Source organism: Strigops habroptila, chromosome 1 (genome assembly GCF_004027225.2).
Source record: "Strigops habroptila isolate Jane chromosome 1, bStrHab1.2.pri, whole genome shotgun sequence".
Classification (NCBI taxonomy): domain Eukaryota; kingdom Metazoa; phylum Chordata; class Aves; order Psittaciformes; family Psittacidae; genus Strigops; species Strigops habroptila.
In genome coordinates, this window is record NC_044277.2 from 71,230,911 (window position 1) to 71,255,789 (window position 24,879).

Here is a 24,879-nt window from a genome sequence, read left to right on the forward strand (position 1 = left end):
CAAGAATCAGACCTGTGCATCCCTTCTTTGCACTTAGTTTCATGTCAAAGAATACTTTCATATTACGCATCTAATTCATTGAATTAAAAGTTCCTCTTTCATCTGTGTGAGTCACTTTCAGAAGATGCATTTCACATATTATTAGTTGACATGAAAAGAAAATAGACATTGACTTTTTGTTGAGTATTCACAACTTTTTTTCCCCTAGCTGACACTTTTTAAGGTTTGTATGAATATATATTAGACCCAGTGAAAATAAAATAGGATTCACAAAGTTTTGGGGTTTTTGATTATTTTGACTTTAATTGAAAAAGCACTGACAAAGTGTGTGATTTCATTTTACCAGAGGATGTGGCTGTCTGTTGTCTGGGTGGTGATCTGAGGCCAATGGAAATATACCGTTTTAGAACAAAACCTTCAACAAGACACAGACATAAAGAAAACCTAAATCTGTCTCAATATTGCAAGATGACAACCAGCTGAGGGCAGGTAAATAAATAAATGATATGCAAATTTGCAAGCTACCAACAATAACAATAACAAGAACAAAAAAATTTATACAACATTTATTCAACCAAGTCAGTCAGTAGATTTTCATAGAGCAAGTGATTAAATGTATTCTATATGGTTTTGTGTGATGTGATTTAACTGAGTCACAGCCATGACGTGGTAGCCTTGTGGTCTACTTCAGGCTAAATGGAAATTACAATGACATGTGTTTGGTTCTATTTGTGCAAGAGTGCTATAGGATATACATGCAGAAGAGAAGGTATGCTATGCAAGCCATAAGCCATTGTCTGTGTTGGTATATTCACTATTGACTATTTTCCTATTACTTTTGGCCTTAGATCAATGAGAACACATTTATGTCCTTATAATTAAAACTTCACTCATCAGCAGCACTTTCCTTGATTTAATGTTTTTTTATGTAACTCAGTAACTACTGACAGGAAGAAATTATTGCCGTTTTTAGTCATCACATAGTCTGACAGACAGCAACCATTAAGGTATTCAGGTATGCTGCTGTTGCTGAGAGCAGAACCTGACCTTTTCAAACTATATGTGCATGGTTTTCTTTGGTCTTGGTTTAAAACTGGCTCAGAAGCATACTGAGCACTTGACAATACGCTGATATCATCCTGGATATGCAGAGAAGGTATCCAGATTTGAGAGTAATAAAGTTAGGATGATGTTTGGATTATCAATTACATTGACTAGACTGAATGCAGTAATTCTATAGCAATGACTTAATATGAAAGCATGTTAGCATTAGGATAGTTTCAAGCAAATGTTTCTATAAAACATAGTCATGTAGCCATGCATGTAGCTAACACATGCATTAAGGAAAAAAGGACAGTTCTTAGGTTTACCACAGGATGAACCCAAGAGATCTACACATCATAGTTGGATTAATGAGAAATGGAGATATATTGCACAGAACAAACATGACTGATTATCTATTGATTATCTATCTAACCTACTTACGTACTGGTGGACTGTTAAATAATAAACCAATAAACCTTGGAATTTTTGAGCACTTCCTTGGAATAGGAGAGCTTTCCTTAGGTTAATCAGTTTTTGTGAGGACCAGATATTAAAACAAAGAAGGATAGTTTCCTTCTAACCTGGAGAAAATGCTTTTCAAAATGTCATGTTTCTAAATTGAGAAGAATATAGATCAGTCCTTTAGTTTCCCACTTTGCTTTATTTTTCGCTTTTCTTATTTGTACTGTATTAATTAGTGCCCTGTTTAAAATGTGTGTTGTCTTCTTCCGGGTTAGTACACATTATACTGCAACAGCAGTACTTTAACGTAAATCTTTTCTTCTGGCAGGCTCTGAGAAGGTAGTTCAAGTTTTTATAAATCAATTTTACAAACTGATCATCAGTATATCATTTAACACTCTAATTCAAATTGACAACAGATCAGATAATTAGTATTTTAAGCAAAAAAGATGTCTACTTCTGCCATGACAGCAACTCAGACAATCTCTCTGTACACTTTTGGATCTGTAGTCCTTTAAGCACTCTAAATTATAAGAAAGTATTTTAGAAATCAGAAGCAGAATTTAGATTTATTGACGGATTGTGGGAACCTTAGAAACATGTTTGTACTTTGGATATGTCTGAAACGAAAAAAATCCAATTTTCTAGTGGGCATCAGAAAGTGCTTTCTGAGAGCCTTCATTGGTACCTAGACAACAAATATATCTTTTCTGCCTCTTTCTCTCTCATAAACCATTATTATTTCATCTTGTCAGTTTACATTTGGACTAGACTTCATGTATGCTGATCTGAATCCACTAAATGACTTTACCAAAGTTTTCTAGATTATTGATCATGTAAGTGACAGCAGACTGTACACCAAGGGCTTTGATACACCAAAAACACCAGCTAAAAAACACTAGCTTGTGGCTCTTAGGTATAAACTAGCTGTGTTATACCTTATATCTATGTAAGGTACTAAAGAAGGTGCAACACATATAATCATTGCACAGTCTTTTACAGGCCTTCTTTGCTTGATAAGAAATTTTCTGGAATAACATGCCTGACAACCAAACCTTACATGAAATTCTGAGCATGTAGAGTGAAGTGCAATCAGCTCTAAATTCCCATCGCTTTCCTTCTCCACTGTTTTGCAGTTCCTATAACCACACACCTCTATTTGTGCTCTATTTTCTCTGCCGCGATGGGACAAGTGACACAGTGGGACTATTTCACCTGAGATGGCTTTAAAAATACATTGGAGATATATTGAATCCAGAATTTTCCCGTCAACCTGTAGGTTACACAAAAAGCCTACAGTTTGGGTCCCCTAAGAAATACGTTTTTCAAGTTCCATATCCCCTTCAGAAATGCTGCAAGGCTTACTTATTTAGTGATTATAAACTGCTCGGGGTTTTGAGGTGAAGAGTTCTGTATAATTGCTTTGATTTGCCATTGTGTTTGTTGATGATAACTATGTTCTCTCTCTCTCTAATGGGAGAGGAAACATAAACCAATGATTCCAAACTTGAATTTCTGACTATGAAGATGGGGGATTTCCTTGCTCCTTTTTAATTTCCTCCTATCTAACTTTGAATTTAAAATTTTATTTTTCTTCACTAAGGGCATATGAACAATTTGATTATTGATAATTCACATACAGTAGCTTTCTTTAATCATCTGAACTGTCTTACTCTAGAATCGCAGAATCATAGAACATTTAGGGTTGGAAAGGACCTTAAGATCATCTAGTTACAACCCCCCTGCCATGGGCAAGGACACCTCACACTAAACCATGTCACCCAAGGCTCTGTCCAGCCTGGCCTTGAACACCGCCAGGGATGGAGCATTCACAACTTCCTTGGGCAATCCATTCCAGTGCCTCACCACCCTCACAGGAAAGAACTTCTTCCTTATATCTAATATAAACTTCCCCTGTTTAAGTTTGAACCCATTACCCCTTGTCCTACCACTACAGTCCCTAAGGAAGTGTCCCTCCCCAGCATCCTTATAGACCCCCTTCAGATACTGGAAGGCTGCTATGAGGTCACCACGCAGCCTTCTCTTCTCCAGGCTGAACAATCCCAATTTTCTCAGCCTGTCTTCATACGGGAGGTGCTCCAGCCCCCTTATCATCCTCGTGGCCCTCCTCTGGACTTGCTCCAAGAGCTCCATGTCCTTTTTATGTTGAGGACACGAGAACTGTACACAATACTCCATGTGAGGTCTCACAAGAGCAGAGTAGAGGGGCAGGATCACCTCCTTCGACCTGCTGGTCATGCTTCTTTTGATGCAGCCCAGGATACAGTTGGTTTTCTGGGCTGCAAGCACACATTGAAGCTGGCTCATGTTAAGCTTCTCGTCAACCAAAATACCCAAGTCCTTCTCTGCAGGGCTGCTCTGAATCTCTTCTCTGCCCAACCTGTAGCTGTGTCCGTCATTGCCCAGACCCAGGTGCGGGACCTTGCGTGTGGCTTGGTTAAACTTCATCAGTTTGGCATCGGCCCACCTCACAAGCATGTCAAGGTTGTGGTCCATCTATCAAATTGATGTGTCTCCAATTTAGAGACAAGGATGTCGTGCAGGACAGTGTCAAACACTTTGCACAAGCTCAGGTAGATGACGTCAACTGCTCTGCCGCTGTCCATCAGTTCTGTGGCCCCATCATAGAAGGCCACCAAATTGGTCAGGCAGGATTTCCCCTTAGTGAAGCCATGTTGGCTGTCACCAACCACCTCGTTGTTTTTCATGTGCCTTAACATGCTTTCCAGGAGAATCTGCTCCAAGATTTTGCCAGGCACAGAGGTGAGACTGACTGGTCTTTAGTTCCCTGGGTCTTCCATTTTCCCCTTCTTGAAAATGGGGGTTATATTACCCTTCTTCCAGTCATTGGGAACTTCACCTGACTGCCATGATTTTTGAAATAGTGGAAGTGAAAACCCCAAAGCAGGCTCTCAGGAGTACAACTGGTATCACACCTTACAACAGAGCAACCTTCATGGTTGAAAATGCAGAGACATGTCTCCATCACAAGTGTGTAAATTATAACTGCACTCCAGCATTTCAGCCGAATCGAGTTCAGTCCTAAAAAAGCACCTCTCTCTTCACTACTTTATTTGCTTAAGGGGAATATGAGGTCAGCTGAATTTGCTGGGTTCCACCTTGCATAATGCTGTGAAGTACTGTGCCATAGCTAGAAGTGGATTTAAAATAACCATATTTCATTGTTAGTTCCCAGAGGAGATCCACTTGAAGTGTGGAAGAAGGAAATTTAAAATCAATGTGCCATTTAATTGCTTTTATTTCCTCAAATGACTGACCAATGAAAAAGCCATTTTGTTTTAAGTGTGGGTTTTGGTGAACCGTATCCTCAGACAGAAAGAAAGAAAAATCATAGGCCTTTAATTTTCTCTCCCTCTGGCTTTGTATTGCTCTGGGACTACTAAGTCTTGTAGCACCCAAATTGTCAAAGTGACTCTTTGAAATGTAACATTTAAAACCCCTTAAGTAATTGTAAATCAAAGCTGTGCCACAATTTACAGTACATTTATTTTAAAAACTCATGTTGAAAGATTCTGTATAGCATATTTCAACCCAAATGATCTCATAGTGTTTTACAAACTGGATTCCCTTCCATCGGCATTGAGATTCAGTCACCTCTGAGAGGTTAAGAAGCTGGCAAAACAACAACTTCGGCTATGACAGGTACAAACTAACATATTGGCTAAGACAGTTGAGACAAATTCCTTTGTGAGATAAGCTGTCACACCATTTTCACCCACTGAGAATGTTGGGTTTTCAACATCTTGGCTCTACGAGTCTCTTCTGGTCTAGTGTGAGGCATCCCTGCCCGTGGCAGGGGCGTTGGAAATAGATGATCTTAAGGTCCTTTCCAACCCTTACTATTCTATGATTCTATAATTATAACATATAATCTATCTTATTTCTTTACAGCAGATGAAGTGAGGAACAGAACCTCCTTCCAAGCAAGTGAATTTGCCAAACCATGTCATGACCTAGTGGCAAAAGAGAGTCTTGGAGAGATGTTGCTCTATCAAAGCACATTCCTTTCAACATGAAGGAATTACTCTCTGGTACTTGTGACGTGTACAAAAGAAACCAAAGAGAGAGTTTCCTCATCTTTGATTCTCTGAATGTGAGAGCAAGGATTGTTGTAGGAGTGAGTACATGCCAGTAGGAGTATACTCCAGTCATATGCATCTCCTACTGCTTCATCCCAATGGATCACTCTGAGCTTCCCTATTTGAGGATCTGCCCTGTGCACATGCAGAAACTGAAACCCATGTCTCATCCTTGTCGCTTCTCTCCTCTTTGGGCTAAACAGAGTTAAGTGGGACAACACACAGACCAAAACTGCCCCTTTTTATAACATCGATTAAATGACATATGTAGAAACCAAGCAATTACAATGCTTATACTAAAGAACAGGGATAGACATGTCAAGCAGTTCATTCACCTAATCATTTGATGTGAAAAAATTGAATGGTTTCAAAGAATAAGATGTGACTCAAATGAAATCAAACTTGAGTTTACCAGATCTGAAAAGTTACGTGTTTCTACTTATTTAGATACCCTCAGTCAGCAACACTGATTTATATAAGCTGTACAACAGAAGACATATTTGAAATTAGAGCTTTCCAATATTTTTTAAAAAATTATTCCTTAAGATGTTTGCCTTGCTAAATCCAGCATGTTTCAAGTATAATGGAACAAATAATTTTTCATCTATTGGTGTTGAAGAAGGGTATTTCATTGTCTGATATTTGTCATTCAATATTTGTTGTGCTCATGTTTAAAACATTTCAGTCTCCCTAGTGGGAGCAGAAACAAACTATCAGATCTAGAGGATCACATCATGCATAGCAATTAGTGGAAATACAATGTATAAATAGCTCATAGACATAACTTGCATGAAATGTGTAGCAAATGCAGTAACAGAAATCAGTGCATTTTCTCCTTGTTTTAACAATTCATCAACTCTTAAAAGATGACAAAATAATTTGTATACAATGGACTGCTGGAAAGGTGGTTGGCCCAAAACCTATGTGGAGGTATAATTTCAAATGTTATCTATATGACTGTAGGAAAGTTTCTAAGAAAGTGTAAGATAGTGCAACCCCATTACTTGAATGGAAATAATTATACACTCTCTAGGGTTTTGATCTAGCTTCCATGTATACACATCTGCACACAGATCAAGTAAAATTTCTGTGTCCTGATACTGATAAGGAGTTGTCTCAATTTAAGAAAGACTTTATGGTATGCAGAACTGTTGAAAAGTTGCCTTATGAAGAGGCCATTGCCATATTAGGAGATACTCAACTCTATAGCTGAGATGACTTTCAAAAATTTTCTTAGACTGGAACACCAGCTAATGGAGACTTTCACATTAAACCTTGTTGTGCTTGCTGTTCAGCCATATAAGCTTGCTCACCATTTCTCAGGTGAGATTGGAGGACTCTGGATGTAACTCTCCCAGGAGGTCTCTGGGTGAGAGATGCTTGTACATTCTATTGAATCCTCGGGGTCTTCTCCAGGTTGGCTCTTGTGACTTCTGCATCTCCCATATCATCTTGACAGCTTCAGTAATTACCCTCCTGAATCCAGCCTTTGGGGGCTGATGATGAGCACTGCCTGCAATGCCTGCAGAGTCTGTGGCAGCTTGCCTTCTCCAAAGTTATTTGTAAGTCCTCTGTCTCAGCACTACAGCTTCTCAGGTTGAAGTAAAATTTTAATAGAGGAACAACAGTGCTGCTCCTCATCCTGCACAGAGAATGGTACCTTGCTGACTCATAAACTTTTAGGCCACTGTCTGCAAACAACTAAGGCTGCTTACTATTGCAAACAATGTCCACTTGCTATTTTAAACTACCTACACACATATGCCTTAGAGCATCTCTCTTGCCTTGTATTGTGAGTTTATTCTGCCTTTCAGAATAACTGAAAATAAAATAACCAAGTTCAGATACTTTCACATTTCAAACCAGCATGAATTCATACAATTTTTTAGTTTAACTGATATAACAACTCACATTTCACTTTTTCTCAGCACTTACCTTCTTTCTCAGGCAATTTTCTTCTAATACTCATAGCATGTAACTGTGCTTTCTCCTTGAGATGGTTCAATTTTCTAATAACACATATTTTAAAAAAATGTTATCCAGAGATTAACTCATTGTGGTTAAGATTTCTGTGTTGTCTGTAGCTGTGTACTTGCTCAGATTACTTAAGGTTTACTTTTTATCTGAGCTCTCATCCATATTTTCAATCTGTTGTTTATCACTTCTGTTGTTTATTCTGTGTCTTTCACCTGATTTTTTTCTATTGATTTTCTAAATCACAGCACTCTTGAGTTGTAGCCTTGCTTTCTGTCAGATGTTTGTTTGAACAAACTCTGTACACTCTGTGAATAATATTTCTTTCAATCTAGCACCATTTTTCATACCCTTGAGAACATTTTTAAATGTGGATCTTGTGAGTGAATATATGAGCACAGGAAACCAATTTTTTCAAACTGAGCATATTGTGAATATTTTAGGTGAAACATATGAAATATTTTCCAGCACTTACAATATTATAGATGAATGCATTTATAATTTAGAGAAGAAAACACATGTACAGAAAATATGCACAAAAAGGATTTAATTCATGAAGGAATTTAATAAATAGTGCAAGTAACACTGAAACTGGTTGCCCAGAGAAGCTGTGTCTGCCCGATCCCTGGCAGTGTTCAAGGCCAGGTTGGACAGATCCTTGAGCAACCTGGTCTGGTGGAAGGTGTCCCTGTCCATGGCCGAAGAGTTGGAACTAGATGATCTTTAAGGCCCCTTCTAACCCAAACCAGTCTATGATTCTATGATTGTATAGACTTTTCATTTGCCATAAGGGGGATTTTCAGGCTCTTCTGTATACATAAACCTAAATATCTTTTTAAAAGCACTTTTCTGCATAAGATTTATCATTTTTATATAAAAGATCTGATATTTTGAAAGAGTGGTTCACAACATTTTTATTTTCCTTCCAGAGTGGCTTAACTTTTACAGCTAATTGTTACACTTCTTGGTCTTTTGTTAGGGAGTGGTGCTGAGAATATTGACATTTCTCTTGTTCTACCTCCTCAGGTTTAGTTTCCCTGACTTATTCCTTTGTTTCTGACATGTTCAATGAATCACTTGCAATGTTGGTGCTCAGCAGGAGAGAGGCTAACTTTGTGACATGGGGCAAAGGAGTGCTGATGCTGAAACCACCAGGAAGCCCTGTGCTGCTGCTGTTACAGGGCACTCTACTGCCACAGTCAAATCTCCCCATGATGGAAGGATTTACGTGGAGACTTCTTCATTTTATTTTGATTTTTAAGTGGAATTTAGTGTTCACAGAATATGTCTGATAGAAGAGAAAGGGGCTGAATTTCAGCCTCTGTGCTGCTGTTGTAATCCTTTCTCTCTCTGTCAAACTTGCTGTCCAGCGTGTCAGTTATGACAAGGATATCTGTCTATAAGGAACTGCTTGGAGACCATCAAGAGCATCAAAAATGTGTCAGAGATTACCCAGCTAGGGAGATTTGAACCACAGACCTTAGAGAAAGCAGTTTCTCTACCAGAATGCCAACAAACCTCTGTGCATCTAGTTGTGTGTGGGTAACATCACTGGTTAATATCACTGTGGCCAGATGTGCATAGCAAAAACAATTGACCATAATGACCCCAAGGGGAAAAGAGAAGAAAAAAAAAGGGGCTTTGAAAATATAACAAAATTCCTATTCCACACAGTTGGGAGAACAGTGCACTGCTTGCTCTTTGGTGCATGGTTCCTTGTACCAATGTCTAGCAAAATAGTGAAATCTGTGCTTCTGACCATTATTGCATGTGTAACAATATACCTGAGAAAAAAAAGCAAGACATCAACACTGCACTTTTACTGTACCTGAAATAAATAACGTACTAATGGGTATAAAAAAAACAACGTCTAAAAAGGCTGCTTTCTTTGTTGTTTAACATTTTCATGTGTATTTCTTTCTGGCATATAATGCTAATCTGACAGTTTTTAGGACATGAAACCTTGTCCATGTTCACAGAATGTATCTGGTATCACCTCTGATCTGGGAAAAACCAGTCACCACATATGTCCAATAATCCTCACCTTCTCGAATACATAGACATTTCAGAGACAGAGAGTGAGTGGAGGAAAGAGTGACGTAACAGAAAATAAGCAGATTTTTTTTTTTTTGTCTCATCTGTTTTATGCTTTTGCTTGTCCAGCAACTTATAAAGTACTAATCTTGATCTATGCCAGTACAGTATGGAAAGGAATTAGCCCCTCACTCTCCAACCTCATTTTTAGGCTTTGATCTCGCTCCTGAACGTAGTATACTAACCAAGGCAGTGAGTCTTGCTGTGAGGAGACTGGACACAGCACTACATGTGGTACCAGCCTTCAGTTCTGAAAATCTGAGCAGCTCTGGCAACTCAACACAGTTGTGTGTTTTCTAATTTCAGCACAACTTGACAGTCACTTTATCCCTGCAGTTCCCTGATCCTGTAGCATTTTGTGATAAGCCTTAAGTCCTGCATAGCACATGAGCTCATTGACAGGATGAGTGAAGAATGAGGAGGATTATTCATTGTTCCCATTAAATATAAATCCTTTCAACAATAACTTAGCAGGAAAGCAGTGTTACTTCACAGGGAAGTTGTTTACTTTGGACAGATTTACCTTAAAAAGCTGCACTTTATTCTGGTACTATGCTAAACAATCACATTTCCTTCTTTTCTCCTCTCCTTCCCACTGTAAGAACTTTGTTTATTATAAGGAAACCAGTCGTATTAGCTTGGTTTTGCCCATATTTTATGTCAGGAAAGGCAATTGACACACTTGGGAAAATATGTGGATCGCATGACACTGGCACAGATACCAGTAAGTTGTAAGCACAGTATGATGGGCTGCTGTCACATGCATAGTGTCCAGGAGGAATGAAACACATGGCTCATCATGACAAGAATTCTGGTCATTCAATTTAAAGTCAGACTCAGTGGAAACACTTTCAAATCCATTTCATATTGGTCTTCAAAGCCCACCAAATAGTCTGGTAGGAAAGGTATATAATATCTGAAGAAAATATGATTTCTATCATCAGAAGCTGGAAAATTGTGTACATATTAGCTAGAAAGTGAGAGCAGAGTTTTAAGGCAGTGATCTTAAAAATCTCTGAAATTCCCTGTCATTAAGTTAGGAAAGAGTGACTATGTACGCCTCTTTGGTTACAGTTTTCTGCATCCTTCTTGCTAACTATTTCTAAAGAAGTTGGCTTAATGTTTATTAGCCTTTCCTTTTGGTGGAAGATGGACTGAATGATCTAATAGGCTGTTTTCCATTTATGACTTTTGATTCCATGAATAACAATTTTTTTGGGCCAAAAATTAGGAGAACATCAAAAGATGGCTATACAGCAAATTAAAAAAAAAATTGTATATTGTAATAACTATATATGAAATGTAACATTAGAATATTTTCGGAAGAAATTTCTACTTGTGTTTTTCAGAAGGACAGCTTATCAGTTGGTTGCAGTTTAAACCAGATCCAAATACTAACTGAGATGTAGTGTTCTGCTTTATTGCATCAGCAGGTGGGAGGGAAGGTAACGATAAAAGGTGCCCTGAACTTGGTTTCCTGGCTAAGATAAAGATTTTGTCTATTGCTATTTTACATAACATCTCAGCCTTATTTCCTACATCCTATGTCGGCTAAAGGAATGCATACTAAAAACAGCTATTTCATCTCTATTCGAGGAGATTGACAGTTTCTGTAAAACTCTTTAATTATCAATATTTTGCTGAACTATGCTTTCTACCAGAGTTGTTATATTCTCTACCACCACTATATTTCCAACTGTGTTTCAAAACCCTATATGCATCTATGCTTAAAGAAATGCATGGTGTTCTTGCCTAAAGAATGCTTTGCAAGATATTTCCCACAAGAAGTTACAAATAGACCCAAGCTTGAACAATTTTCAAGGTTTGAAAACAGGGCTAAAATCAGATGCAGCTCAGGAGAAGAAGATGTCAGTGCCCAGTGCCTGAAAAAAAATCAAAATGAAAACATAAAAGTGTAGATAACACTTGAGTGGCCAAAACGTTTTTTAGTTACTCTTCTGCTCTTTGTAAATGTGCTCCCTCTTTCTATCTCTGTGACCTACTTCTTGTCATCTTCTCTTGCTCTTCTTTTTTCTTGTTTGATGGGAAAAGTCGATTTGTACTGGACTGCTCCTTTGTTAGGAGTAAGAAGAAATTTTGGCAGGATTACAAAGACCAGATTGATTGAAGATTCTTTTCAGACACTGGTTATCATGAGTTCTAGGTGCTCCTCAACACCACATCTATATTCTCAAACCTCCCAAGGTCTCCCCATCTCCTTTTGCCAAACAAAAGATTTGCTGAGTGGGATGGGAAGTACAATTGCGTTCTCCAGTTTGTGAGTTTCACAGCTTTCTCATGATTTGGGGCTTATTAGGGTGGTTACAACTCTAGTTAACTTATCTAGAAACAAGCTTAAAAGACACACACACACACACCAGCAATGAAATGTAAAGCTGTGCAAAATTCTTCAATCACAGATACATTGAAGCTCATAATTATTTCATGATAAGAACGGCTTTCCTTGTTTCTTTGTGTGACCTTTTTCCTGAAGAATGATTTTATAACATGCACCAAATATCACAGTATTTTGAAAGACCAGAAATGGTCTTTATTCACAAAGGTACTTAAGCATACGTCTTTAATGGGACCGCGCACCTGCTTCAGGCTATACCTGCAACTAAAATCTGAACAGAATCAAGGCTTTCAGTATGAAGAGAAACCTCAACTGCTCAGACCCTAATTTTCTTTTTTTATTTTGAAAGTTGAGCAATTGAGAATTGATAAAGTAGCATTTAAAGAGAAAAAGCCTACATGTGATTTATAAGGTATTCTAGAAGATACATTAGAAAGCATGATGGGATGCAATCAATCAGTGCCTGGACTACTCAAGATACTAAATGGTTTTCTCTTTTCTACTTTCAGCAAGTAAGAGGACAGATCAGGTATTAGTATGGCACATTTTTCTAACTGATGGCATTATTTTCTAACACCTTTTCTTGATTTATGTTCCCATGTGTATCCAATTTCCTTTATAACAACATCCAAAGCAGAAACATTAGGTATTTGTTATTTAACCTCTATGGTACCTTCAGAAATTGGCAGAACAATCTGCACAGGACTCATATTCTTATTGTTGTTTTAGATGACAATTTGGCAAAACTGAAGAACTGCAACATTAAATTTATTTACTGTTGTATCATAAAAATGTGGAGATGTTAGTACATTTTTGGCTTTGGAAGAGAGTTGATTTTCCTTACTAGCAAGCAAGGTCGACTAAAGAAGACCTTTTCCTATTCGCAGTAAAATAAATAGGAATTTTGGCACCAACATACAATGGGAGGAACACTAGCTCCTAATTCCTCATTAATTTCCTGGTATCAGACTGAGCTGCACAAGAATCTGGAAACTGTGGGCCAATGTAGCTCATAATTTATTTAGCAAACTATGGAAATTTACACTGAAGAAAGAGAATGCTATTCCCTGTCTGACAGGTTTCTGGCTATTTCACTGCCATCTCAGAGACAGTGATTTTACTGGTCTGTCCCTTGCGACTTCAGTTTGCAATCAAAAAAATAACTGAGTGACCAAAAGCCCCCTGTGCACACTAAAGAGCTGGGGTTTCCACAGAATCTGCCAAATGCTCATGATTGTTTCCCAAACCAATTTTTTCCTTCCTTGTCAATGTAATATAGCTGATGGCAATATCACACTGCATATAGCATGCCAGAAATAACTTGCAAACTTTAGGAGTCTAACATTATAAACAACTTGATCCATCCACCCAAACTGACCAGTTCCAAATTTCGTCTTTGCTTTAAAGATGACTTGAGCTTCGGAGTTGCTCTGCACTAGAGTCCATGCACCCTGGAAAGGGTGAGTGTGTTGTGTCTGTTTTACACAGTCTGCTGTCCTGTCTGGGAATACAAGCTGAATTTTGGTCTCATCGTAGTTTAAAAAGACCACAGTGCTGTGTCAATGCAGATGAAAGTTATTCAATTCTATTAGAAATCTAATGCCTTCTCACAACTCCCACATGTATTCAACAAGACAGAAAATTTTCTTTGCTGTATTAGCACTAAGGAATTTCTAATGTAGATCATATTATTGCAGCAATAAAAATGATGAGATGTGTCAGTAAAAGATCTTAGAGCTGTAAGTGAGCTAGTGACACTACTTTGGAAATCTTAGTTCAAGTATTATTTCACTGTGGTGCAGCCATCCAAACTAGATTACCTTAACATAAGCTAACTTGGCACAAAAGACTTAACCTCAGAGACGTATTTTAATAATCATAGAATCAACTAGATTGGAAGAGACCTTTGAGATCACCAAGTTCAACTGTTACCCCAGGACTGCCAAGGCCACCACTAAACCATGTCACTGAGTGCCTCATCTACATGGTTTTTGAACACTTCCAGGGACAGTGATTTCACCACTTCCCTGGGCAGCCTGTTCCAATGCCTGACAACTCTTTTGGTGATGAAATTTTTCCTAATATCTAGTCTAAACCTCCCCTGCTGCAGCTTGAGGCAATTACCTCTGGTCCTATTATTACCTGGGAGAAGACACTGACCTCCACCTCTCTCCATCCTCCTTTCAGGTAGTTGTAGAAAGTGATAAGGTCCCCCCGAGCCTTCTCTTCTCCAGACTAAACAACCCCAGGGGTTGTTTATCCTGCTTTTATAATGAGGGGTCCAGAACTGAATACAGTGTTTGAGGTGCAGCCTCACCAATGCTGAGTACAGGGGGATTATTACTTCCCTAGTCCTGCAAAAAGTGAGAAGCCCTCCTTGTGTTGAACCTTATTCTCACATTTTGCAGCAGTGGTGGCACTAGAGAGGTGGCATGTAGGGAAACACACATATGTTAAACCTGGGCTGTACCTGACAGAGCTCCAGAGCAGGAGTGATATGAAATTGCTCTCTCTCGCTCCTGTTAAGATTATACACACAGCTTCCCGAGTCTAAGCCAAAATCCACAGAAGTCAAAGAGAATCCCTTTGATGTAAGGGAGGTGTGTGTTGGGTCCAAAAGAACACTTTATTGAGAATTCAATGTAGTTGATATTTATTTTTTCATAATCTATTAGTCTGTCCCAATAAAGTCACAAATGGAGTATAAGTTATTTGGTTTTTTTAAAAATCAATAAATGCTAGATATTTCATTACCTTTGGTATTTTGAATGTGTTTAAAGTTTTGCTTCTGACTAGGAGAGCTAAAACCACCAATATTTGTAAGACTCACAATAAAATTGACAACATTTGCATACAAAATCCCCAATGAGAATTACTCAAAGGAATTGACAGAGCTTTGGTATACAGGTGGCCAGTATTTTGGACTGACCTATAGGAAATCAGTTTTCTGTTATTACTCAGTATAGAAGAGGAAATCTTCTGGCTCTAAGAGTTAGATGGAACCACTACTAGGGCATCCCATAAACTGTCCTTTAATCACATGCCCAGTATCTGATTCGCAACTGCAGTTCAACATAATTTACTCTAGAGCACCAATAAAACCCCAATGAAAAAGGCAGTGTATTACAATGTGTACCACTGGCTAGAAGGCTCATTAGGACAAGACATATGGGAAAGGAACAGTATGATCATACACACTGGGTAAGGTGTCACTCTTACCGAGTGAATTGCTTGAGCAAATAGAAACTACTGGCTGAGGTGAACATTGGTGTCCTTTATTGTGGAAGAACTTTCAGGAACATATCTATTTTTATCCCTCCCTCAATGAGCTGGTAATTGCAGTCTGAAAATTTTTCTAATCTCAGTCCCAAAGAGATATTGGGTGATTTAAGGGATTTATGCAAGTTAAGCCCAGCGCAACAGTAACTAGCCTTGGAGGAATGGGAGGAAAAAATTAGACTTGCCCCTGCAAAGATGTTGTTTCCTCACAACAAAATTTAGGGCAGTCTAGGAAATCTCCTGCCAGATCATTTCACTGATTCACAAAAGGCCAAAAAAAGGGAATTAAGCAGTCTTCTCTGAAAGATATGAACTTTGCCAGAGAAAGCCATAGCACACTTCAAGGAACAGGCCAATCCTTCTATTCTGACAGACTTAGTTGCTGTGCTTCACTAGTCTAGGGATGAAATGAGAAAGGTTTATTCTCTGAATGCCTGGGCTTGTCCATACTCTAGAGGTGCCTGAGCATAATGGTAACAGCAGCGTATGATAATGTAGATTTTTGTGATAGACTGTCTTTTGTTATATACTACATAATGCAGAAGCAGAAAGACACTTTCCCTGGTTTGTCTGCATCTATGCCAGAAGATTTGCTGGAAATGCTCAAACAGCCAGAGGATGCAATTTTGCTATGTTCCTAGCCTTATAGCTAGGGCAGAAATATCTTGTAACATATTTAACTTCAGGGAATGTTTTTTAATTTCCTGTTTCAGTATTTGGCTCTTTTATATGGCCAGAACAAAAGCCATCTCTATATCATTATTGTCTTCCTTTGGAGAAAGAGAATCCTTCACCTGGCAGGGGTTAGAAATACCCCTGTAAAATTAAGCTCAGCATTCCTGACATTTTTTGTAAAGCATATACTATGGAAAATTTTGGATTATTATGGCAAAACAAAAAATCATGTTGTGTGAACCTTTAGTAAATTACTGCAATTCTTATAGTACTTCTGTGATGACGATAAAGTTGTCTTCCAACAACCTTCAAGACACACTTTTTCTATAGCACTCTGTTATCAGAAGTACAGAACACAGTTTTGATTGATATAATTTGACATGGTTTTGATGAGATTCTGGGAATCTAATATGACAAATAGACATGAACAACACAAACCTTCCAGCTAACAAGTTTTGAAAAGAACTAACTATTGAAAAGAGATATTTTAGGAAAGAAATGCTACATTTAAAAAATGGTAGATGCCCTAGCTCAAAAACATCTTTTCTAAGTAATGCAGAAAAAGTCTGAGAATTTCAAATTCAAAAATGCTCATGAGATGATATGAATCCTCTTAGTTGTGACTATATCTTAGGTATCTTTTAACAAATATTCATATAAAGATTAGCTCCAAGTTAAAGTAACAAGCTAACAATGTCCTAGCTATGTATGTATATGAACCCAGAATCTTACCACGGGTTTGGACAGATATCTATCAATCACAGACAATCATACCAAACTTTGAAATGTCTACTTTCTCTAAAATAGTGATATCAGCATGATATAAACCACTTTGTATAATAAAGAAATATTTGCCCTTAAATGGAATTGCTATTGCATACTTTGGAATTTTTCACTAAAAAGGTCTCTTGAGCGAAAGAGACTTAAATTACAATTTTGCACATATACGCAGTAACATTACCCTTATTTAAATTATCACTTGTAAACCTAAGTAGTAGTGCATTTCTACCCCCTTAATCTCCAGAAAAAATATATTATCATATTAAGTATGTTCTAGAGTCTCAGCTTTTACTGAAGCAAAAAATGTTCTTACTGCTTATGATGACATAGATAACATTAAAAATAAGAACCAAGTATAAATGATGATATTTTCATCCAGAAAGAAGCCATTCATCTCAAGATGTAGTTAACTCTGCAGATATATTGGTAGCAGTTTAGATGTCTCTATTTTTAACTAACTACAGAAATATTCAAGTATTATGCGTTATTTTCTATCATCTACTCCTATCTGTGTCCTTTGCAAATTAATTTTTACATACTGAGGTATGATGAACAACCCTATTGTTCTCAAACTCCATCTCTTAACATCTTTTGTATTTGTGCTATACATTGCTAAGAAAAATCCATAATACTTTGAAAACAGGAGACATTGGAATAAGAAATACAGTGAAATAAAGTACAGCAAAGAACAGAGTGCTGCTTCTACTACTTCCTCTTGTTTGAAGCCCTATGCGTGCTACATATGTGTGTATATCTATGCACACCCGCATATATATATACACATACATATATATATAAATAGACGTAAGTATATATGGAGGCTGTAACACTAGAATTAAAAGAAAGCTAAAGAAACTATGACAAAAAATTCATTTCATTGCAGTATGGTGTGCCTAGTGCAGGGTTTAGGCCACAATTTAGTGTAGTCAAAAGGATAAGTAAGTGTGGAGGTCAATACACCTTCTGAAAAGCTCTTCAGCTTCTCTTCTGGTCACTCCTCCTACTCTTGAGGAAGGGCCGTTACTATGTTATTTTAAAATATATTAAATGGAACCTTTTGTGGATTAAAAGAACCATTCAGCTTCTGAATAGCGCCGGAAGTTAGTAAAACAAGTTTCATTTACTGTACAAGTTGTAATTAATTTTCTCATTTGGGATGTACCTAATTTTTTTTTCAGGATTAAAATAGTATTGATAGGACAGACAGATAAACATAGTGGCAAGACTAAATGGAGAATGGAAAAGAATATTTATACTTTCTGTTAATCAGTGGTTCATTTGATGGGGTGAGGTAAAAGAATAAGCAACAGCGGAGGAAAATTAAACAAAAGATGTGATGAAAGGAAAGACAGACAGTCTATATGAATTTTATAATAGAACTACCACCAAAATTTATGTATAAACTATACACAATTTCCCAGATTACAGATTTAATGTTTTATTCCCTTTTATGCCACTTTTGCACAACTGACCATTTCTATGAAATTTTCTTTTTTTCTTCTCAAATAGTTAATTTCCATTAAAGACACCAAAAAAACCAATGACACGTGCTGTTCAATATTTATAGATGCAGATCCAGAAGATTTAATCTTTGAGAGAGTGGACCACCATGCTTCCACTTGCCTTTCCTACTTCAGTTCTAAACAACCACTGGCAAAAAGCAGAAAGTGTGTAGCTAACATCAAACTATAGTTCAAATAGCGGATATTTTTGGAGGACTCATAGTGAAGAAATTTCAAGATGTAAAAATCACTATTGTTTTTATACCAACTCATAACTTGATAGTAAGAGTTAAAGAAGGATAGTAAATTTTCTTGGTGGAAAAGTCTAGAAAGCAGACTTTCTATAATTTCTTGGTGGTTTTCGTTTTGCTTTGAGTTTTTTTTGGAGTGGCAACAAATACTGGCTTAAAGACAGGCTATTTTTTTTTTTTTTCTCCAACTTTTCTTTAAATGGTTCCGTCACTGTACTTGGTAGTGATGGTTATCCTTATAAAGATAAAATGAAAGTGCTGATCAGAATGTATAGCGTTGACAGGCAGGCAGGCCTAACACAAATAGTCTGCCGCAGAAGTGAAATTGTAGTATTTCCAGTTGGTAAGCAGTCATCTTCTTCAATACATTTTAAATAAGTCTGAAATGAGTTATCTTCTCTCAAGAGCACCTGGCATACAGTAAACTTCCAAAACTTCCCTGAGTGCAACACCTACAGCAAAAATGTTTATTCAGAAATGAGAGAAAATGTCTGTAACCTTTAAAAATGGCATATTAACAACATTCTGACTTCATAACATGCATTATTCAAAAAAAAAAAAAAAAGCCAACCCTCCAAAAGGCAAAGACCCCCTGTCCACTGTTGCAGCTAAAATACATTTAATTTACATGGTTAGCAAAATTGTTAAAATGGCTGGTTTTCTTATCAGAATTATGTACTGTGGGTCAAAAGATTTCCAGAAACCATTTTTAGAATTCAGAATGTCATTTTCTAAGCTTGGGAATGCTGCATACATGTTGATAGAATTATTTGGCAAAAATAAATCTAAGGCGATGATCAGATTATTCTACCTATTATTTTTATTTTGTGTGCGTGTATGTGGGTGGGGAGGTAATGCCACCTTTGAGGATTATGAGATGATTGAATATAATCTTCTGTGTAGATACAATCCTATAACCACCCTCCTATTTTTATTTTTTTTTTTAATGATTCATACATTTCAATGCATGAACGTGGAAGTGAGTATTTCAAGGGAAAATGCTTAGTTATGGTGAATTTTGTGCTTACAGAAACTTATCAGCCTGCTTGACTTCATTATTACATTAGGTCTGCCTTGGCACACTTTTAGTCTGCCCTCTGACAGCTTCATGTTTATGATACTCTGTTTATGCAACTCCCAGCATGAGCCTAAATTCCACACCTATTTGACTTTGTCTTTATGAAAGCCTTTGCCTCAGGGTATGAAGTGGTAAAGTTTAGGGTTGGACCTTCTGTGTAGGCACAGTAATGAATATTTCTTGTTCTGGTTGTCTGTCACTAGATGCCTAAGAAAAAGTGATAGGCTAATACCAGCAGATGTGAAGGTTTTAAAACACAGGCTAGTTTCTAAAGCTGCTGGTCATAGTTCACCTCATAAATAACATATTAATAAATTAAATAAGAATAAATTCAGTAAGAATGTTTTTGAAGTTAGGAAAAAATCCCACATGTAGAAAAAACATCCAAATCTGCCCCTTCAGAGCAGTGTTCCACCATCAAATATCAGTCTTAAACATGAAATATTACTTTAGTGTTCCCTTCACAGGATAACATTACAATTAACTGTGAAATTATTGGATCTGAAAAGGAAATGCAAATCACACTCAGGTACACAAACATCCACTAACAAATAAACATGAAATGTATTTGACTGTCTAAAGCTCAGGAGTAAAACAAAACTCAGAATAAGGGTCTCCCCTGTAGCTGTTGGGGCGAAGAAACAGATTGTAACCAAAAGTTATTGTCAACGGTGTTAGTAGGACTGCCTCTTAAACTTTTCTAATGTTTCTTGCAGATCCCGAGTCCTGCAGTAGGCGTATCGGGTATCTCTTTCAATCTGTTTTCCCTGCTGGCTTGAAGGGCAATGAGGAAGAAGTCCCTGAAATGGAATGTAAAATTAACACTTATTGGAATATTAGAAATTGATAATCCATGCCTAGATATGATGAACAAGGGGAAAGACTGGCTGAGAAAGCTGGAGTAGGAGCCCAGTGGAGAAACCTCCAGAATGAGGTGAAGGCTGAGTCTGTCATGCAGGTGAAGACAGCTTCTTATTGCACATGCATAAGGAGACAGACAAATTTATATTGCTCTAACAATCTTAATTCTACCACTGCCTAAATCTAAGACTTTGCCTATGATCAACTGTATTGATCTTATTGTTAAGCGAAGAGTCTGGGATAAACTAAACTGATACCTTTGCATATGACTGCAATTCTCTGTTGACTGCAGAGAAAGAAACCATTTTGTGTAGGGATGAAGATGCTGAGTTACCTGCTGCTAACTGAACTTTCAGGAGGCTGTAGAAATTGTCACCAATGCCAGGCAAACCAGAGAAACAGCAAGCTGTTGAACTTTCTGACAAAAACTACCATGAAATGACTGCACATCAATGGGTTTATACGAATGAAATGAGCCACAACAGGCAACTTTTCCAGAAAGAAAAACTACCTTTTATTTATGAATATCTAAAGTGACACTGTTTGAAAACACATCCTGTGTTTTTAGTATGGAAATTTTATTGATAACAGATTTCTTTCTGCTGACACCTTGATTTCCTTTAAACGCTGGCAGGTTTTTTTTTTTATGCCATCGTATTTCAGATAAACAGAGAATTCAGTTCAAGACATTTTTCTGAAATTTGACAGCTCTTCCAGATTTCATTTCTTTGACAATTTTTAAACAAGCAACCTAGTAATAAGAGGGACTACAAAACAAGGCAGTTCTGACAAAATACACATGGTGTTTGAACCTTCTGTAAAAGCCATTTTACCTCCCATGTTACCATTAAATGAAGCATTTCATACAATTTTGCATTTCTTGTGGCTGATGTACCAAAGCAAGTGTAAACTGATGCACATCTCTGCATGTTCAATAATTCTAATGAAAAGCAATAATTTCATTTTAGAAGAAGAGAGCATGACAACAACATAGTTGGTAGCAATCTCTTTGTTGAATAAGAAGTTGTATTTCACATGTTTACAAGAACAAATAATAGAACACCCACAAGAAGAAAGAAGTCCAAAGTCACCTTTAAGTCAACAGGTGAGAGATATCAATGTTATAAGCTTTATTCCTGCCAAGGACCTGAAGTAGTCAAGTTATTACATTAACCGACCTCAGTAAATCATCCTACATGTCGATAGATAAAAATTATTCCATGATGTTTCCTATTTTGAATTATTATAACTATGAATTTAAAATTTTAATTCAAAACTTCACAATTTTTTCTTAGGCACAGGCTGTTCTAATAAACAGAATAGGAAACAAAGACATTTGCTAACATATCTGTGATAAATGACTACCAAAGAAGCAACAGGAGGCTAACTGAAACTGAGGTAAATTTCTTTAAAATTACTATTGAATATTCACAGTAACCATCTTGCAGCAAGCACCCAGCTCTCAAAAGCATAACAGTAAACCTGTCCCACTGTCACCCTGTAGCAAATAATTTTCTGAGTCTTGAACTAGCTTGAAAACCAAGTTTATCTTTTTAAATAATTAAACTTTCTAGTACTTTAAGATAAAGCAGCATTGCTGATAGCTGTTTCTTACCATTGTTTTATTTAAGTAAACAGAAAAATGCAAACAGAAAACTAAAGTAAATCTCAGATGTGAACGGGCTTTCTGTTTGGCAGCTTCTGTCCAGCTTTGGAGCAGTTGGTTACAGACTTCAGATAGCTGCTACAGTTATCAAATAGAACTAGAAAACATAGAAGAGTACCAACTATGATTCCTGTAGTAAATAATTTTATATAAGGAGAAAATAAGCATTGAGATTCCTCTTTCTGGAAATAAATTAACTGATAAGAAATATGATACAAGTCTGTAAAAACACCATTGTCTCAGAGGTTGCCTCTGATACCATAACACAATATTAGAAGTTACAAGGTTTAATGCATGTATTTAATGGCAGAGGGACATATATTTTCATACAGATTGTACTGTGGAACTCAGTGCCACAGAATGTTTTAGAGGGAGAACATTACAATGGGTTGAAAGATGAAGGCTGGAAAAATTATAAAGTTATCGATGCTTTTAAACATAATGGTCCTGCAGTGTTCTCTGATACAGAGGTCCTCATATTAATGCATCATAGAAGCTAGAAATATGTTACATTGGGGAAAGCCTGAATATTAAACTTCTCCCCAAACATCTGCTTCTCATCACTGTTAAAGGAAATGTACTGATATAGGTAGGCCTCTGGTATCATCCGGCAGGAACAGTAAAACATGGTCGTACTTAGTGCCATGCAACAGGAAGTTGAAAACTGCACGCCATTTTCTAGGCATAGGAATGTGTTTTAAGATGGTTAAGCATCTTAGGAAACTAAGCATTTTCAGCTTTCCTTGTGACAGGAGGGAGTAAAACAAGTTTAACAGAAAAGATTTTCTCTTTATTAGGCAATTTGTATTCTTAATCCTTATCTTATCTAAAAATGAGACAGCAGCTGCACTAGAGAAATTTTGTTTCTTAAGCCCCCAAGTCAATTATTAGTTCCTCAGGAAGCCATTCATATAACCAATTTCTGTTCCAAGAACACAAAAAAAAAAAAAAGTAAATTTATTCTTACACTTATTTTCATGTTGTAATCACCTGAGGATGGGCAGTGATGATACATGAGTTTTAAACTGCTTTTCATATCAATTCTGTGTTTTTCTTTGCTTGATGATAGAATTTCATTATATTACAATAAAGCTTTAGTGCTGGTACAACTTGTTCCTGCTGTAATTTGCTTGTTTCAGTTTTACTGCTTTTTTTAAGAGTGTCGAAGAAGCAATTTTTAAGTCTAGACAGCATAAGCCAACTAAGTGGTGAAGGAAAAGGCTTTCAGCCAGCAGAAAGTGTATGTGTGGCTGATTAGCCTCATTGAGAAGTGGGCTATAGAGCAAAAATATAGTGTTGTTGCCTGATGCAAGACAGCTACATCAGAAAAGTCATGGGGGAAAAAAAAAACAACTGGCATTTTTCAAGCAACCTTCAATGTTCATAAAATGTGCCTGATCACAGTGCATTATTACGAATATCTTCTTGTACCTATGGAATAAAAGGAAAATTGTACAAAAATGTCTCAGCATGGCATGATTAAGGCTTTTGATGATTTGGACTTTTTTATAAACTAGTGAGCTTTAGGACTATCAAGACTTCAGAAGATTCCGAGTCAAACGAGTGGACTCCAAAATAACATCTTACAAGGTTGTGTAATATACAGCTAAGAGGCCAATCGGCACCATGTGTGTGGTCAATAAACAGGTTGTGATTGTTGTGGCTGCACTGGCAAAAAAGGGACTGGTCACATCCTCCTTCATTGGAATACCCCTTCCCACTTCCCTGATACTTTTTAGGGTATGTATGTATGCCTCATACCATTGGATAAGTATTTATACCTTAGATAAAATACTCAATGAATATGAGTATTCAGCTTCTGTAGAAGTTATTTGTACTGCTGCTTCATTATCCAAAGTTTGTTCAATGGCCTCAGAATTCCAGTCAATTGCACGTTTGCTGAAAACCTGATTAGCACCTAATTTTAAAGGCACAAACAGCTCTCAGAAACACATTGGTCTGTCAGATTCAGAGGGCTGATTTAACTCATTTTAATACCATACATATTCAAAATTACCTTATTAGAGTACAGAACTGGGACAAAACCTGAATTAAGTGGCTTTTTTCAAGTGTGGCTCCTGTATTTAATGCATAGCCATAGCCTTTTTGCAGAATATCAGCTAATCAATGATGGAATCAGGGAGTCAGGGGAGCTTAAGTCAGTAAACATACCAAAAGAAATAAGTCTTAAAGCATTGGGCAAAAGCTTAATTACATAAAGGCCAATAAGAAAACAGGCCTCCAGATTTTGTATTTTGTAATGTTATTTCTAATAACATTATTATTATGCTACTCAAACCAGAGAACTGAAGTTTTATAAACCAAATATATACGTTTTCATGTTTATAATAGGTAAATATGTCTTTCTTCATAAGTGCATTTCCATTTGGCCCTGTGTATCGATTAAAGCTAAACTCAGGTAGTAGAACAGCAAGTATTTTCAAAAGCCTATGATTCAAAGGGAGTGGCTACTGAGACCGTAAAAAAAATATGCAGAAATAGCTACCAGCTTGTCCCTCACATTATGTATATTAAAGTAAGACTGCTCATGAGCACCATTTTTTCTTTCAGTTGCCAAAATATAAGTCTCACAATCACTTCTAGTATGACTACATGTATCTATCTTTCTTAGTACATACATCTCTTCAGCACGAAATTATTTGAATATGACCAGCAGTTAATTGGTTTCATAGCAATTTAGTATATTTATCTTCAGCAATGACTACAGATTCTTTT